This window comes from Columba livia, chromosome Z, assembly GCF_036013475.1.
Source record: "Columba livia isolate bColLiv1 breed racing homer chromosome Z, bColLiv1.pat.W.v2, whole genome shotgun sequence".
Classification (NCBI taxonomy): Eukaryota; Metazoa; Chordata; class Aves; order Columbiformes; family Columbidae; genus Columba; species Columba livia.
In genome coordinates, this window is record NC_088642.1 from 68,414,808 (window position 1) to 68,430,324 (window position 15,517).

Sequence of the window (15,517 nt, forward strand, 5' to 3'; positions counted from 1 at the left end):
TTGACACCAAAGTGAGCAGATGGAGAGTGACTGGAAGGATGAGGTCAGTGGAAGAGATGAACTTGAATGTATGACTGTAAATCTTGAGGAAAAGCTACTAAAATGGAGGGAGGCATGAAAAAATAAATCATGTTCTACAGGGAATTCACGTCAATACATTCAACAAAGTGCTGGATCCTTGTGGATTTAATCTCATTCTCTTCTGTCTGTGAAACTTGTCACTGAACCACCTCCTCAACAGGAATCTGTGGGATGCTCTGGGAAGTGCTTGGGGCATTTTCTGTTCTCCTTTCACACATCCCAGTAGTACATGCTCACTAATAACTTCTGCCTTGATGCAAAACCCCCTTAAGATGGTGAAAAGACATCTGCCCACTTGTTAAGGACTGTTGACCAAGCTTCCACTTCATAAATGACTGATTTCATCCTAGGGCTGCGCAAAGACACTTTGTAGATTTTCCGTGTGCATCATACACGCTGTTTATTTCTTCTGAATTGTTTTGTATTATACATGGGGAAGTGGAAGAAGATGAAAAGGAACAAAATCAGAACTCCTGCCAGGCAATACAGGTCAGGCGCCTTCCCAAGAGCAGTACGTTACCTGAAAAGACTGCCATCCCCACTGCTCCTGAAGAAACAGAACGATGCAGGATCCGGAAAATAAAATTTTTATAGCTCCATAACTGGATCTTTCACAACTTGGGTTTTGCACTGATTCCTGCTGGATTTGGCGGCAAGCCCAGCAACAGATACCTTGCACTCTGACATATAGTATGGTGAGACCCAGGACAGAAGTATAATTTGGCAGCAGGTATGTGAAGTAATTCTTTGTGGTGTACTTCTGAATTCCACAGGACTACCTTTTGTAAACAGGAGTAGGTCTGCTTTGACACCTGTGAGCACAAATTACTTCAGACAAAAGCCAGGGCTGATCTGCAGCATTCTGTGTCCAAGACCCACAGAGAGGATCCTGGATGGAGTCACTGCTCATAAGCTGTTCTAGCAGTCAACAGAATTTCTGGAAATAACTCCTCTCTGCTCTTTTTTCTCTGTTCTTTTTTAGTTAGTTTGTAAATTTCCTTCTGATGATTTTTAAGGACAAAATCTTCACAGGCATGTATAGTGATATTTCCTCTTGTTGGTGAGTACTGTGTTAGCACCTGTGAGGCTTTAACAGAACGTTAGTGTGCACAAATATCACAGTACTGTACAGTGGGAACCCAGTGTGCTCATTGTAGTAGCAGGGACTCTATATTTACAAGCTTATGTGGAACCTGCATAATCACACTGGCAGACGTGTTGCACAAACAGGCCGTCATTAATTGTTTGTATGTTTCCAATATAGGGCAGCAGTTCCCAAAATCTTGTATGTCCCATGTACAAGATCCAGGCTGTCTGCTTCTGTAGGTACAGGGTCAGTATGTTCTTTAATACAGTCTATTATCAAGCTTCTGCCCGTCCTGAACTGTTCTCTTTTCCAAACTGGAAGTACATCTAACATCACACCAGGTCTCATAAGCTCACAAAATCTCTTATTTATAAACGTGTGCATTCGTAGACTAATGGAGCGTTCATAAACTAATGAAAACACCAAGAAGATTCAGGAAGAGAGGAGCCCTTGGTAAGCCTTTATTTATTTATTTCTTAAATATGATAATTCATACTGCAAATAGGAGAAAGAAAGACTTAACTGTACTTCTATTGATACATAAGTAACAATATTAATGACATAATACTTAAGAAACATTAAGACCTAAATGGAAAGAATGACAGAAAGAGATATGGTAGGCAAAGAGACAGCAAAAAAAAATATTAAATAAGATTGACAAGAAATAACATTTCATTATTTTTAAGGAAAAAGTGAGAAATTACTTTAACATCATTTTAAAAGAAAAAAGAAAGCAAGCTTGTTGGCACAAATCAATCTCTTCAGGCAGGCAATTTACCTACTAAAAGCTGTGGATTTGAACTGGTGATTCCAGCAAAAGTCTTATTTTGAAAAAGTGAAATTAATGTTCCTTCTCAGTTGTTAGTTTGATTTTATTGCTAGTGAGCTGGCAAAAAGTACATGTTGCTCTCCTGTGGTGCTCTGCAACACAGCTGTGCATCTGCCAGACAGAGAACTGTAAAAGATACTACTATACATAATAGATGCTGAACTGGAGGTAGGTAGGTCTCCCTGCTCTTGAGAGTCAAGTCCTGCACAAGCTCTGTTCCTCATGTGTGCAAGATGGGTAAATTAATTCACTTACAGCTTCCACTTCTTATGAGATTGTCAGGTGGAGCACCATTATATACCAGAAATCTGGGAGGAACGTATAGGCATGGAGTCCTGCCTTTATGTGGTCTGTGTTAGCTTGCTTGTGGGTGCTGTTGTCAGAGGTGTTAATTTGTAAACTGATAGAAAGGTAGTGGAATGGTGTGGCGTGATCACCAAACGTGTAAATTTACATGTCTGTAAAGATGTTGCCATCACATTTCTAGGGAGTGAGGCACTGAGAAGTATCATCTATAAAATGTCAAGGCAGGGGCAAACTAAACACAGGCACAAACTTTCTTCTATCGTTGCTACCACAGGCCATGAAAGCATCTCCTGTCATGGAGGAGGCCAACAGTCATGTGGTGGATTTGCTGCAGAACTTGGACTATGACTATTGATATGTTAGAAACCACAGAAGTGCCTCAGGACGGTCATATAGGAACTAGGGCTTCTTCCCTAAAAAGAGGCAGTGGGATTAATAGCCCAACTGAAGTACATTTGCCCCAATGCACCCAGCATGGGCAACAAACAGGAGGAGCTGGAAGCCATTGTGCAGCTGGAAAACTGATATAGTTGCCATCATGGAAACATGGTGGGATGACTCACACAACTGGAGAGTTGCAATGGATGGCTATAACCACTTCAGAAGGGATAGGCAAGGAAGCAGAGGTGGTGGAATAGCCCTTTGTGTTAGGGGAGTGTTTTGACTGTCTAGAACTTGATGATGGATGATGATGATGAAAAGACTGAGTGTTTATGGGGGAAAATCAGGTGAAAGACCAACAAAGCAGATATCATGATGGGAGTGTGTTATAGACTACCTAAGCAGGATGAAGAGAGAGATGAAATATTCTGTAAGCAGCTGGGAGAAGTCTCATAATTGCTAGCCGTTGTTCTCATGGTGGACTTCAGCTTATCAGATGTCCCCTGGAAATATAACACAGTTCTGAGGCAACAGCCTAGGAGGTTCCTGGAGAGTGTGGAAGACAACTTCCTGACACAGCTGGTCAGTGAGGCTACCAGGGAAGGAACCCCACTGGACCTGTTTGTGAACAGAGAAGGACTCATGGGTAACGTGATGGTTGGAGGCCACCTTGGGCATAGCGATCATGATACGATCGAATTTGCTATTCTTGGAGAAGTCAGGAAGGCAGTCAGCAGAACTGCTACCTTGGACTTCTGAAGGGCAGACTTTGACCTGTTTAAGAGTGCCACCACGTGGCATGTACAAGGCAGCCAAGTGATCATGCCCAGTCAGGATGGGTTGATGAAAGGCAGGTCCTGCTTTACTAACCTGATTTCCCCCTATGGCTAGGTGGCACACTGAGTGGATGAGAGAAAGGTTGTATATGTTGTCTACCTAGACTTTAGTAAAAACTTTGACACCATTTCCCACAGCATTCTCCTGGAGAAACTGACTGCTCATGGCTTGGCTGGGCATACTGTTCACTGGGTAAAGAACTAGCTGGATGGTTGGTTCAAAAGAGTTGTGGTGAATGGCATCAAATCCAGTTGGTGGCTGGTCACAAATGGTCTTCCCCAGGGCTCACTGCTGGGACCTATTTTGTGTAATATCTTTATCAAATATCTGGATGAGGGGATTGAGTGCACCCTTAGTAAGTTTGCAGATTACAGCAAGGTGTGTGAGAGTGTTGATCTGCTTGAGGGTAGGAAGGCTCTACAGAGGGACTTGGACAGGCTCAGTCAGTGGGCCAAAGCCAATTGTGTGAGGTTCAACAAGGCCAAGTACCGGGTCCTGCACTTGGGTCACAGCAACCCCAGGCAGTGCTACAGGCTCGGAGAAGAGTGGCTGGAAAGCTGCCTGGAGGAAAAGGGGATGTTGGTCGACAGCTGACTGTACAAGAGCCAGCAGTGTGCCCAGGTGGCCAAAAAGGCCAACAGCATCCTGGCTTATATCAGGAATAGTGTGGCCAGGAGGACCAGAGGAGTGACCTTCCCCCTGTACCCCGTGGTGGTGAGGCCCCACCTGAAATTCTGTGTTCAGTTTTGGGACCCTCACTACAAGAAAGACATAGAGGCACTGGAGAGAGTTCAGAGAAGGGCAACAAAAATGGTGAAGGGTCTGGAGCACAAGTCTGATGAGGAGTGGCTGAGGGAACTGGGGCTGTTTAACCTGGAGAATAGAAGGCTGATCAGAGACCTTATTGCTGTCTACAAGTACCTGAAAGGAGGTTGTAGCATGGAGGGTGTTGGTCTCTTCTTGTGGAGAATGAAAAACTTGGGCATGGTAAGTCTCTTTGAGCGCGATGGGCGACCCGTGAGGACAGAGACTTGGGCTCAATATGAGTTTAACATCAATGCCCTTTAATGAACATTTTAACAACACACTGAATATCAATGTCCCCCAATACATGTTTTAACAACCCTTATATACTCTTTACTTAGTACAAGCACAGGCTATGATTGGTCACACTCTGCAGTCAAGGGTCCCCCCCCTCACGGTGATTAGCTGCAGGGCACTGTCCACGAGCTGTTCACGTGCAGTGATGACAGCGCCCCTCCTGCAGCCTGGGTTGAGGATACACCAGCTTCTGTTTACTTGAGCGACTTTCGTTCTGTCTTTTGTGTCTCCAGACAACCCTCCGTGCAGGTCCTGGCCTACACCTCAGCCACATCAAGCTCTGGCTTGTTCACAGCTCACAGCCCATGTCCCTTTCTTCCAAAAACTCTCCACATCTTCTCCCAAGTAGCAAGTGACAGGATGAGAAGAAATGGCCTCAAGTTGCACCAGGGGATGTTTAGATTAGATATTAGGAAAAGCTTCTTCACTGAAAGTGTTGTCTGGCATTGGAACAGGCTGCCCAGGAAAATGGTTCAGTCACCATCTCTGGAGATATTTTAAAGATATGTTGATGTGGTACTTAGGGACGTGGTTTAGGGTGGATTTAGCAGTGCTAGGTTGACAGTTGGACTCAATGATGTTAGGGTTTTTTTCCAACCTATGTTATTCCAGGATTCTATGATCCTATGATTCCACTTGCCTCCAGACTCAACAGAGAGCAGAATCAAGCACAGGTTTTTCACTTGAGGTTTGTCTGCTTTGAGCTGTCATGAATATATTTTGACCTTCAACATGAAGGCAGTGTACCTTCAGTAGGCCAGTGACACAGAGGTACTTTCACTTATGTCAGCCCTAAATTGAAATGAATATGGAACAAATGCAACAGTTTAGTCATTACCATGCTCATCTCCAAATATTCTCCCCACTAAACTCACACTCACCTCTCAGGCAAGAGGCAAGCCTCTTTTTGTGTGTGGCAGGCCTCAGCAGGGCACACAGAGAAGAAGGCAGCCAGCTCTGTTTGTCTACGTTGTCCTGCACTATCCTGTGAACTGGTGACAGCGACACAAAATAGAAGTGTTCTCAGGGCAGGCAGAGAAATGTAAAATGAAAAAAAATACAAATTAGGAAATGTGTGTGACTCAAAAGACATGAGCCACTTCTTGCTTCATTGCTTGATGCATTTAATAGAAACAGATGTCAATAGGACTTCAGGGAGTTGGTCCAGGATGGAAAGACTGCCAAGGTAAGAGAAAACACTTGAAGGAATGTGTATGTCATGCAATGACTTCCACACAGTAAAAGCCAGTGAAGACAGCATTGGAGGGTCCAACAAACCTGAAACTTGAGTTTCTTCAGGCTGAGCTGAAGAAGAAAACCTTGCAGATGGAGTTGGGTTTGAGTTTTATGTAGACTGGAAGGAAGGGACTATGTGACAATAAAGTTACATGAGTGATGTTGGGGTGTTCCTGTGGTGCCAAATTCTAACCCAAAATTTTCCAAAGGAAACTGGCTTCACCAAGCTGCTTTCTCATACAAGCTCATACAGCATATAGACATATGAGCCTGGAAAGATATTCTACCTTCTGCTGCACAGGGCTAAAAGACACAGCCCCTGCTTACAGGCTATACGCTGCCACAAAACTTATCAACAAAAGGGATTCCATCTCAGGAAGCCAAAATCATAGAATAGTTTGGTTGCAAAGGATGTTCAAAGGTCACCTCGTCTAACCACCCTGCAATAAGCAGAGACATCTTCAACTAGATCAGGTTGCTCAGAGCCCCGTCCAACCTGGCCTGGAATGTCTCCAGGGATGGTGCATCTTCCACCTCTCTGGGAAACCATCCCCCGTGAAATCAAGACTGCTGAATCTCAGAAACTGGTAATTTCTTCTGAACAAGTAGTTGTAACAAGCAATCACCTGGTCTGAGTAGGTCTTTGAGTTATGGTGTGCAGACAGGGCTCTTTCTCTTCCTCTTCCTCTTCCTCTTCCTCAGGTGTTGCCTACTTCTGTCAGGGGTTCAAAAACATACAGCCCCAGTTATTCCCTGGTGAGGGGCGGACTGCAGCTTCAGGCAGGGCACAAAGGTTCACATGAAGGAGTTGCTAGAAGGGTCTCTAGCCTAAACCACAGCCTGTGCTTGTGAGGTAAAAGCCTGTCCAGGGTACTGCCAGCCATGGCTGCACTCTCTTGTGTCAATAAACAAATGTTTTGCAAAGTGCCACAGAGACCAAGAGAGACGGGAAGCCCTCTGCTCTTTAAGGGGCTGATGATACGGGAGTTCAGGCCACATAGGAGTTTTCAAAGACCCAAAAGTCCAGGAAACAACATCCTCAGAGCAGAGTAAGCTCCTCTTTTTTTCACTTCTGCATTTCTATCTGTCCTGTGAGACCAGGTGAGTCCTCCAGGAGACTGGAGGCTCTCTTGACCTTAAGGTTTTTCAGAAAGACAAAGTTGGTAAGGAATAGGTGAAGAGCATATTTGGCTTGCAGAGATGGATATATGGACTTCAGTTGTGTAAAATTACTGGAAATCAGGAAGGATCAACTATCATATAAACCCATTTTGTTTGTCCCCCCCCCTTTTTTTTTCTTGTACCAGTTAGAAGACAGTTTAGAACACTGTACCCCTATCTGGAGGGTTGTTTGTTTTTTGTTTTTTGTTTTTTTTTTTTAAACAACTTATTTTTTCTTTTGATCTAGATCTCTCTTGAAACTTTCCTAAATAACTAACGTCTTATAATCTGGCTGTTTGCTGTCTTCACTCCTTGCATTACTGCTACATACTGTGAGGCCATTTTTGATGGTTGCTTTTCAATTTCAAGTGATAGCTGCAGTGCAGGGAGGGTAGACATGATAAACCATGCTCTCCTAGCGTTACTCTCCAAACATGACCACAGTAATCCAGTGCAGACAGAACCATGTTATAGCTAAAAAAGGATCACCATCTTAGGAAGCTCCAATGGGGCACACAGATGATGTTTCAGTTGCAGAAACCAAGGGCTTGCTGTCCATCACTGTATATTTCTGGATGTGACATTTCTATGTGCAAAGCCACTAAATATAGCTTGTTCTAGCCTTTCCTCCACAACATAAATGACAAGGGCAACAGCAGAGGTTTGCTTTTAGGAAGAAGTTACTGACATTGAGTAAGATTATTACCTCAGGCTACATGGATGTTCATGAAGCATTTTAGTTGCATCTGGAGTGAAAAAACAGAATCAAGAAGTAGATTTCCCAGTCGAGTTTTACCCTATTTAGAGTAGCCCACCATAGTCAGTATAAAAATACTCCTGGGAAGCACCTAAGAGTAGAAACAATTTTCTTGATTGACAGACAGCATTGTTCAACTATGCACAATGCTATATGTAGAATAATTTTAGACCATGCACTAGAATAAATATGCACATTCTTGATTCATTTCAGTGAAAGACTTATTGAAACTGTCCTTTGCTGTATTCATGCTCAAAATAAGTTTAGTTGTGTCTATATGACAATTTATCTCAAAATCATTGCTTTCATTGACAAAAGTCCTTCTAGACTAGCAGTGACAAGCTGGATGTTGCAGGGGATTTTCTGCTGAGATTGTTGCCAGGTGACAAGGAGCAAGTATGGGCCTCTGCACCGCATATTCCCCTCTGTCAGGAAGACAAGTTTACCACAAGGGAATTTAGGTCAGTGTTTTTTACACTCAGATTTTTTCCTGAAGTGTAAGAATAGATTAAAAGAGCAGGGATATCTTCCTGAAATGTAGGAAGTCAGTGCAGGGAAAGCTTGGGAATAATAAGCCTTAGGACCTACTCTTTTTCTTAGTGCCTGCGGGGCTGCACCCCCACAGGGCTGGAGAGAAGGCAATACCATAATTCTCTGTTTATGAGGAACAGGCCCTGAGTTGCTGTGAAGCCATATGCTCCAGGCTTCCTACTCTGCATTTTCAAACTCAATTGCAGAAGAGTCCCAGTCATGCAGGTTTCTAACTCTCACTTGCAGGGAAATTAACGCAACAAAATTCAGTGCAAGATCTTTTGGAAGAGGAATGTGATATCTATTTACAAAGTCTTCAAGCAACTTGATTTTTATGCATTCACTCTCCAACACTCACAAACTCATAAAATTCAAAATGTGTGAGTCCCTGTAGTCTGGTCACAGAGGGCGAGGACTGCTGGCTGTCCAGTCCTCTTCAGATTTTTGTGGCTGTTCTTGGTAGGAGACATGAAGCCAATTTTTGGACATTCCTTTTATATCCCTTACAAACCGTCAGTTGTTGTGTAGCACACCTCTGCCTTGGCTTTGTGCTTACTTCACCTTTCATAAATCTTACACCACATTGCTGTCTGTTGACTATTTTTCCTTGTGTGTAATATGTTGCCTGCTCCTGCTGGTCTAACACAAAAAGATATGTACATGTGATGTGCTGCAGTCTTCTAGCCATCCTGCTTGTGTGTGGATTGCAGAGTCTGTGGGGTCATCAGGAACATTGGCCTGGTAGTTGTAACAAAACCAGTACTTCCCTTAATTTTGCTGCTGAGACCTGTGTTCTGGGAGCTGTGTTTCTTCTGTTTTTTGCAAGTAGATTGCCACCCATTCCTCACTCATGCTTTCTTTAATATTTTTGCCATTAGTCTCTACAAGCTTATGTTCAGTATAACCAAGCAGTTCTGTTGTGCTCTGGGAGATTTTAGTTGTGGGTACAGCTTCCAAACCCAATTTCTAGTGGTCCATGAGAGAAAAAACCTAGGAAAAATGTGATTTGAAGCCTCCCCTAAACGTTGTTGAAAATGACTGTGCCAAAACTTGTATTGATTTCTTTGCATGCTAATTCCTTTCCAGAATCTGTAAGAAGTGTTTCCCTAAAAAAAGGTGTAGAGGCTGGAGAGTCCTGCTAATCACAGGACAGGATGGGTGACTATGAGTGTATCCAAATGCAAGGTAAATAAAACATGATGAAAAAAATGCCCTTTATTGTTGGAGATGGAAATTAAAGTTCTCTCCTCAACCGACCTGACTAGCAGTTAAATTATTTTTAGCTGCACGATTGTTTGAACAGAAGAAAACAGGAAAACAAAAATCAATGATTAGTTTGTTCTGCATCATGTTCTTGAAGATAATACGTAATACAATTCTTTAAGTACCTTTTAAGACAGATCTAAGAGATCTCTGAAAAAAATAGACTTTTAAGAGCATGAGTCAGACACATATTACCGGCAAGTACAATTATACACTCACGGGCTGCAACTAGGTCAGAGTCTTTACAAGATTGGTATTGACTTTCTTGTTCTTTCTCCCGTGCTGCTAAAAACCCATCAGTATTGCAGCATTTAACCCATCTTTCCACTCTGTTGTATGCCAGTAAGCTGACTGGGAAGCATGACTGGAGAAGGGAAAGGACAAGAACGAGGCAGAAGACTTACGGACGTTTGCTCACTTCTTCCTGCCTTCCAGCTGTTACGGCCTTACCGGGTGTACCTACTATGCATGTGCTTGGTTATTTTAAAAATCATCTTTCTAATGTGAGTCAAAGTCTTTCTACTTGGCTGCAGAAGAGACAGACCAAGGTTTCTCAGGCGTCTGAGACTTCCAACTCTTCTGCTCACAAAACTGTAATGAGAAGTATTTGACAAAAGACTCAAGTAATAAAGGGTTATTCTCATCTTTCACTGTTGAACAACAGGTATTCCTGAGTTTAAGACTGGAGACTGTAGTCTGGGCTGAATTCTTGACAATACGACTGAAATCTTTTGAGGCCTTCAGCAAATCTGGGTTCAGTCATGATTTATTGGTTCCTTCAACAAGGACAGTCAAGGAATATCAAGGATATTAGTGTTTTGACTAGACATATCGTTAGTGCTAATATCTGCGCATCCAGGTGTTAAGCAGGTTTTTTGGTGGGTTGGTAGGACTGTTGAAGTAAGGCCATAAGAAAGTTTTGTAAAGAGAGGTGTTGTAATTTGTTAGACTGACTCATGGAACTGGAAAATGCATGTAAGTTTACAGATGAACTACCCCTTCCTCAGTGCTGGCACAGACATGGCAAACTTGGAGCTAGAAACTGGGAAAAGTAATTTCAGGTTTAACAATATTGGCTGGCTGAGTGAAGGGCAGTTACACCCTCAAAAAGGGCATTAGTGATAGCAGAAGAGAAAGATTATCACCTCCTAGAGAAAGAAGAAGTGAAAGTGAACATCTAGGAGGGGGGAACATATCCTACCTTCAGATAACTCATTCGCTGGATAATTCTGGGATGACATTTCACTTTTCCTAGTTTTTACCTCTGTAAAACAAAGATAGTAAGGACTTGGCAAAGTACTGTAAATTAAAGAAGCTGTAGAAAACCAATTTTTTCTTCAATAATTCATTTGATTATTGAAGCTAATGATTCTGACCTGTAATTCTGGAAATGGTGTGTAATGGCCCCCTTAAGCACTAGGAGCTCAATATTTTTATTGGAAAAAAAATAGACCTTAGTACTGGGTTGTCAAGAAATGCTTCTACTCTTTAGATATTATTTTAAACAGTTGGAATTTACATACTTGTGTTACCAGATGAACTTGTGACAGTCTGTGTGAGCTCATCCTCCTTAAGAGTTTTTGTTTAACTTGAAGTGGTGATGATTTAAAATAACATCTATCTTTAATAGTAACTAAACTAGGCCACAACTCATGCTCACATGGCTAAACTCTCTTTTGCTTGTCCCTTTACTGTATTTTGGAATTGTTTCTTCCAAAAACAATGCCCAAACTTTGCCTGGTAGGAGTCAGTTGTCATCACAAAAAATGTGCCAGTTTAATTGATAATTAAGCAGTATGGAGGCATATGTGCCCGTCATTAAGCCTACCCTCTGTCCCTCTTTGTGTTACTGGTATGGCTGTGGCCAAAGATATCAGATTACTGTAAATTCCATAGAAGTAATTAATTAGTCTGGGAAATAAAAAGATACTATAAATTTCCTTGTGGAAAGGAACAAATAAAAAGACATTTGAACTCAGCCCCTACCATATAGGCCAGAGCAGGTACATTGGAAACATGTGTGGGACAATTGCCCAAGCCACCAGGTGCCTAATTCCTCAGTTACGGCTTCTCTGTGCTAGAGATATTCTGCTGCCTAATGAAGTGTGGCACAGCACACTTCGTTCAGCGCATTTTCTCAGTATATTTTAGTTAAAAGTCAGCCAGTTGGAACAATCAAATTGACTAGAAATAAGTTCCTGGGTTGCTCACAGGGAAATTTATTGTATTATTGCACGTGTTCAGATGATTTGCAGTACAGACTTGCCAGTGCACAGCAGGTGGTACTCTGTACCCTCAGGGAGTTTAGAAAGGGGGGTATGGAGGTGCTGGAAGTCAAAGGTGAGGCTTGTGTGGATGCCCTGTCACTCACCTTTCTGCTGTTTATGCTGTGCCTTTTCAGACAGCTGGGCTGGACGTGCCAGGTGGTGCATTCACCTGCCAGCTCTGCTTAGCCACGAAAAGTCCTGTGAGTTCCCAGGCATTGGGATAAGGTCTTGTCCATGCCAAATGACCCAGCTCTCCTGTCTCACTGCTAATTCCTGATCACTGTTCTGATGGACCAGTCACAGACTTTGCTCCTATTACTTCAAATTGCATCATCAAGGCTCAGGGAGAGCATTTCAGCCCACATTCACTGTCTTGTGTATAACTAAAATGATTGTTGACTCCTTATGACACAAACAAGATTATTCCAGAGCAATTAGATTTGCAGAGAGCAAACCCAGTTTTCTACAACAACATGGCAATTTCTCAGTGTTCTCACACAGATTTTGGATGGTACACTGTCATGCTGTTATTTATCTGGTCAAGAACCAAGAGGGCTGTATAATTACATTGACTGAAAAATACATTATAGGAAATGGGGATAATTCCAGTATAACAAACCATGTCTAGAGCCAGATACACAAGTAAGAGCTATTGCAGCATGTAACAATTTTAATACGAAAAAAAAATCACTGTATTTCATGCTAGGTAGCTGAATAACATGAATCAGCTGCTTAGGATGACTTCGAAACTCTGCTTACACAGATTAAATTGTATTAAAAGCCATGATGGTCATTAATATATTGTCAGATGTCTAACATAGAATTCCATTTAATAGAGATAAACAAACAAAACATGCCTATTTTGAAAGAAAAATTACTTTATCTGTAAGAATTAAGACCAGAGATTTGTCATCTTTGCATTACTTGGAAGAGTTAATGTTACTTGCTTGAAGGAACAACCTAAGCAAAATCTGATAATCCTGATACTCAAGATCACTCCCCAGATTGTAAGAGAGTGGTTGAAGGGGAAAAAGATTTGCATTATCATATCAAATCCCTATGTCACGTGGTGCCTCCCTGCTCCTTCAAATACTGGGTGAGACAAGCACTTTTCCTGAAAGGTGAAACCTGTGCCATCTGCAAATTAAAAGGCTCTATGAAAAGCATATAAATCTTGAAAGAGTGGGAGGCAACTGTTTTCTTACCGGAAGACCAACAGTAATCATGTAACCTTGCCAGATTGGTGCTACCTCAGAGAGATAACGCCTGACCATAAACTTATATGTAATGGCAAAACTTTAAAATAAAATGTGATACCTTTTAGGAGAAAAATAAGTAAAAATAACTAAGTAAGTAATAGGAGATTCAGTGGCTGTCTTTATAGTTAAACGTTACAGGTTTGGGCAGAAGTTCAGAATAATGTTTATCTGAAGTTAGGGTGCTAGTTGAAATGGGAGGTACCAGGTTTCTGAGCTATTTAGAAACATGAGCTGCTTTAAGAGCCTAGTGCGGGTGTAAATGTCTATTTGTAGTGTATCAGGCAAAACAGGAACCGTGTTCAGCTGTGACAAGAAGGAAGGGCAGGAAGAAACAAAAATAACACAACCTCACCTTTGATTTTTGGCTTTAGACTCCTTCAAGTTAGATAATTCAGTCCTCAAAGGGTACATCAAGACACTACATCTGGCCCATTAAATTTCATATCTTTTTTTCCTTGCTAACAAGACCTGCAATGTTGTGTCCTCCGGGGATTTCTCTCTATTATGATGTGACAGATTAGACTATATTCTGTGAAACACAGGCTAGAAATTCTTCTAAATTGAAAGCTGCAGTGATGTTTTGAACCTGACTTGTAATTAAGTTTTAACTTGGCTTGATATTTACATTGTAATGGAGACCACTACATTAGATGAGTTGCAAGAACGTAAATACAGCTCATTAATGGAGTTTCAGTATTAACCATATGAAATATTTCTGAATATATAATCTGTTAGAACAGCAAGAAGAAACAGAAGTAGATACATTGCCAGAATACCTGAAAGGCAGAAAATTAATACTGGGAAGACTGGTGATGTTTCAAATAAAGTGTGTAAAAAATGTTCAAAGTAGACAAGAGTTTGACTCTTTTCTAAGGCAAACAGTCCTTAGGGTGTTGTGTGTACCAGAGTACACAGGACTTAGGCAGATTGACACTTGGGATATGACCCTGGTCCAGTGTAATGGATCTCTTCTGGCTCTTAGTGTATCAGGTATAAGATTTATAGGCCTGTGGACGGCATGTTGGATGAATTCAGGAAGACATCCAGGAGAAAACCACAAAGAGACATGAGTCATTAGGGTATCTAGTCCTAATTTTATTTTTCTTTGACTTCAATCAGAACTTGGCCGCCAAATTTATTTCCCCCCCCACCCCTCTGTGAGTTACCATTAGGTATACAGATCTTGAATCACTGCCTTGCTATTAGAAGTAGCTGTCCAGGACTACACTGAGTAACCAAAGACGGTTCAATCCAAAGATGGCTCAATTTTTGTTTTTAAGGCACCTTTTACTTAAGGGAACTTTCTTAAAGTGCTCATTCACTTGCTCTCATTTTTTTACACTTCTGCTGACCAAGTCCTCTGTCTGACTTTATTCCTTTTAAAAGGATTCATTTAATTCTGATTATCACCTTTTAATTTTTAAGCTGCATTGTATTTTTCCTACACATTTTCTTTGTGGACATGGCAAAGCTGCAATTAACTTATTTCTCCAGGTGGCTTTGCATGTAACCTGCCAGAGATCATGTCAAAAGTCTCCAGAAACTTCTACAATTAACAACTGCGGCTGTTGAACAACTGGCTATCATTAGTAGCCTCTGTGTTCAGCTTGCTTAATTAGTTACAACCAATTACCAGTAGGTTTTTCTTCTCTTCTGTGCAGTTTGTCATTGAGTGAAACAGCTTTTCCCTTGACCATTTAAAAGTCTATTGTGGACTGCAGTGCTTGATTGATTAATACCTGCCTGGTAGGAGATCCATAGCAGACACTTGATCCTGCTGTGACAGGACCTGCTAGCAAGGTTTCCTCTCATGGCAGGTAGCCCAGGTTCAGCATCTCTTGCTTCACAGGCAGATCAGAGGTTGAGGCTCAGTATGGTGTACAGAGGAACCGGTGGGAGAGCCACCTTTTTCCCCTTGAACTGTGTAGATCCATGATGAAGCTCAGAGTTTTACCCTCCCGTGCATTTAAAATAAAAACAACTTTAAACCAGTTCATTTAAATGTGATTGTGCTGTGACAGGAGCATCATTTTTTCCTGGGCAGATTGGAACAACCAGACTTATCAGATCTGGGCAGGGGGTATAAAGAGAGGAGGCTGGTACCTCCAGAGTGTGCTCCTCCATTCCTCAGAGAGCTTGTCAGGCAAAGAGGAGGCTCTGGGGAGACCTTATTGCAGCTTTTCAAAAAGAACTTATAAGACAGATGAGGACAGACTTTTTAGCAGGGCTTGTTATGATAGGACAAGGGGTAGTGGTTTTAAACTGAAAGAGGGTAGATTCTGAGTTGATATAAGGAAGAAATTTTTTTGCAATGAGGGCGATGAAACACTGTCCCAGGTTGCTCAGAGAGGTGGTAGATACCTCATCCCTGGAAACATTCCAGGACAGGCTGGACAGGGCTCTGAGCAACCTGATCTAGTT

At 41.9% G+C, this 15,517-nt stretch overlaps 1 long non-coding RNA gene across 1 annotated transcript in view; it reads left to right on the forward strand.

Annotated features, from left to right (window-relative positions):
• Nucleotides 1-319: 319 nt before the first annotated feature.
• Nucleotides 320-15,517, forward strand: part of LOC135577313 (uncharacterized) — a 62,197-nt gene continuing 46,999 nt past the window's right edge. Inside the window, exon 1 of the long non-coding RNA XR_010469019.1 lies at nt 320-811. This is a non-coding gene — a long non-coding RNA (uncharacterized LOC135577313). The remainder of the gene's footprint in view (nt 812-15,517) is intronic.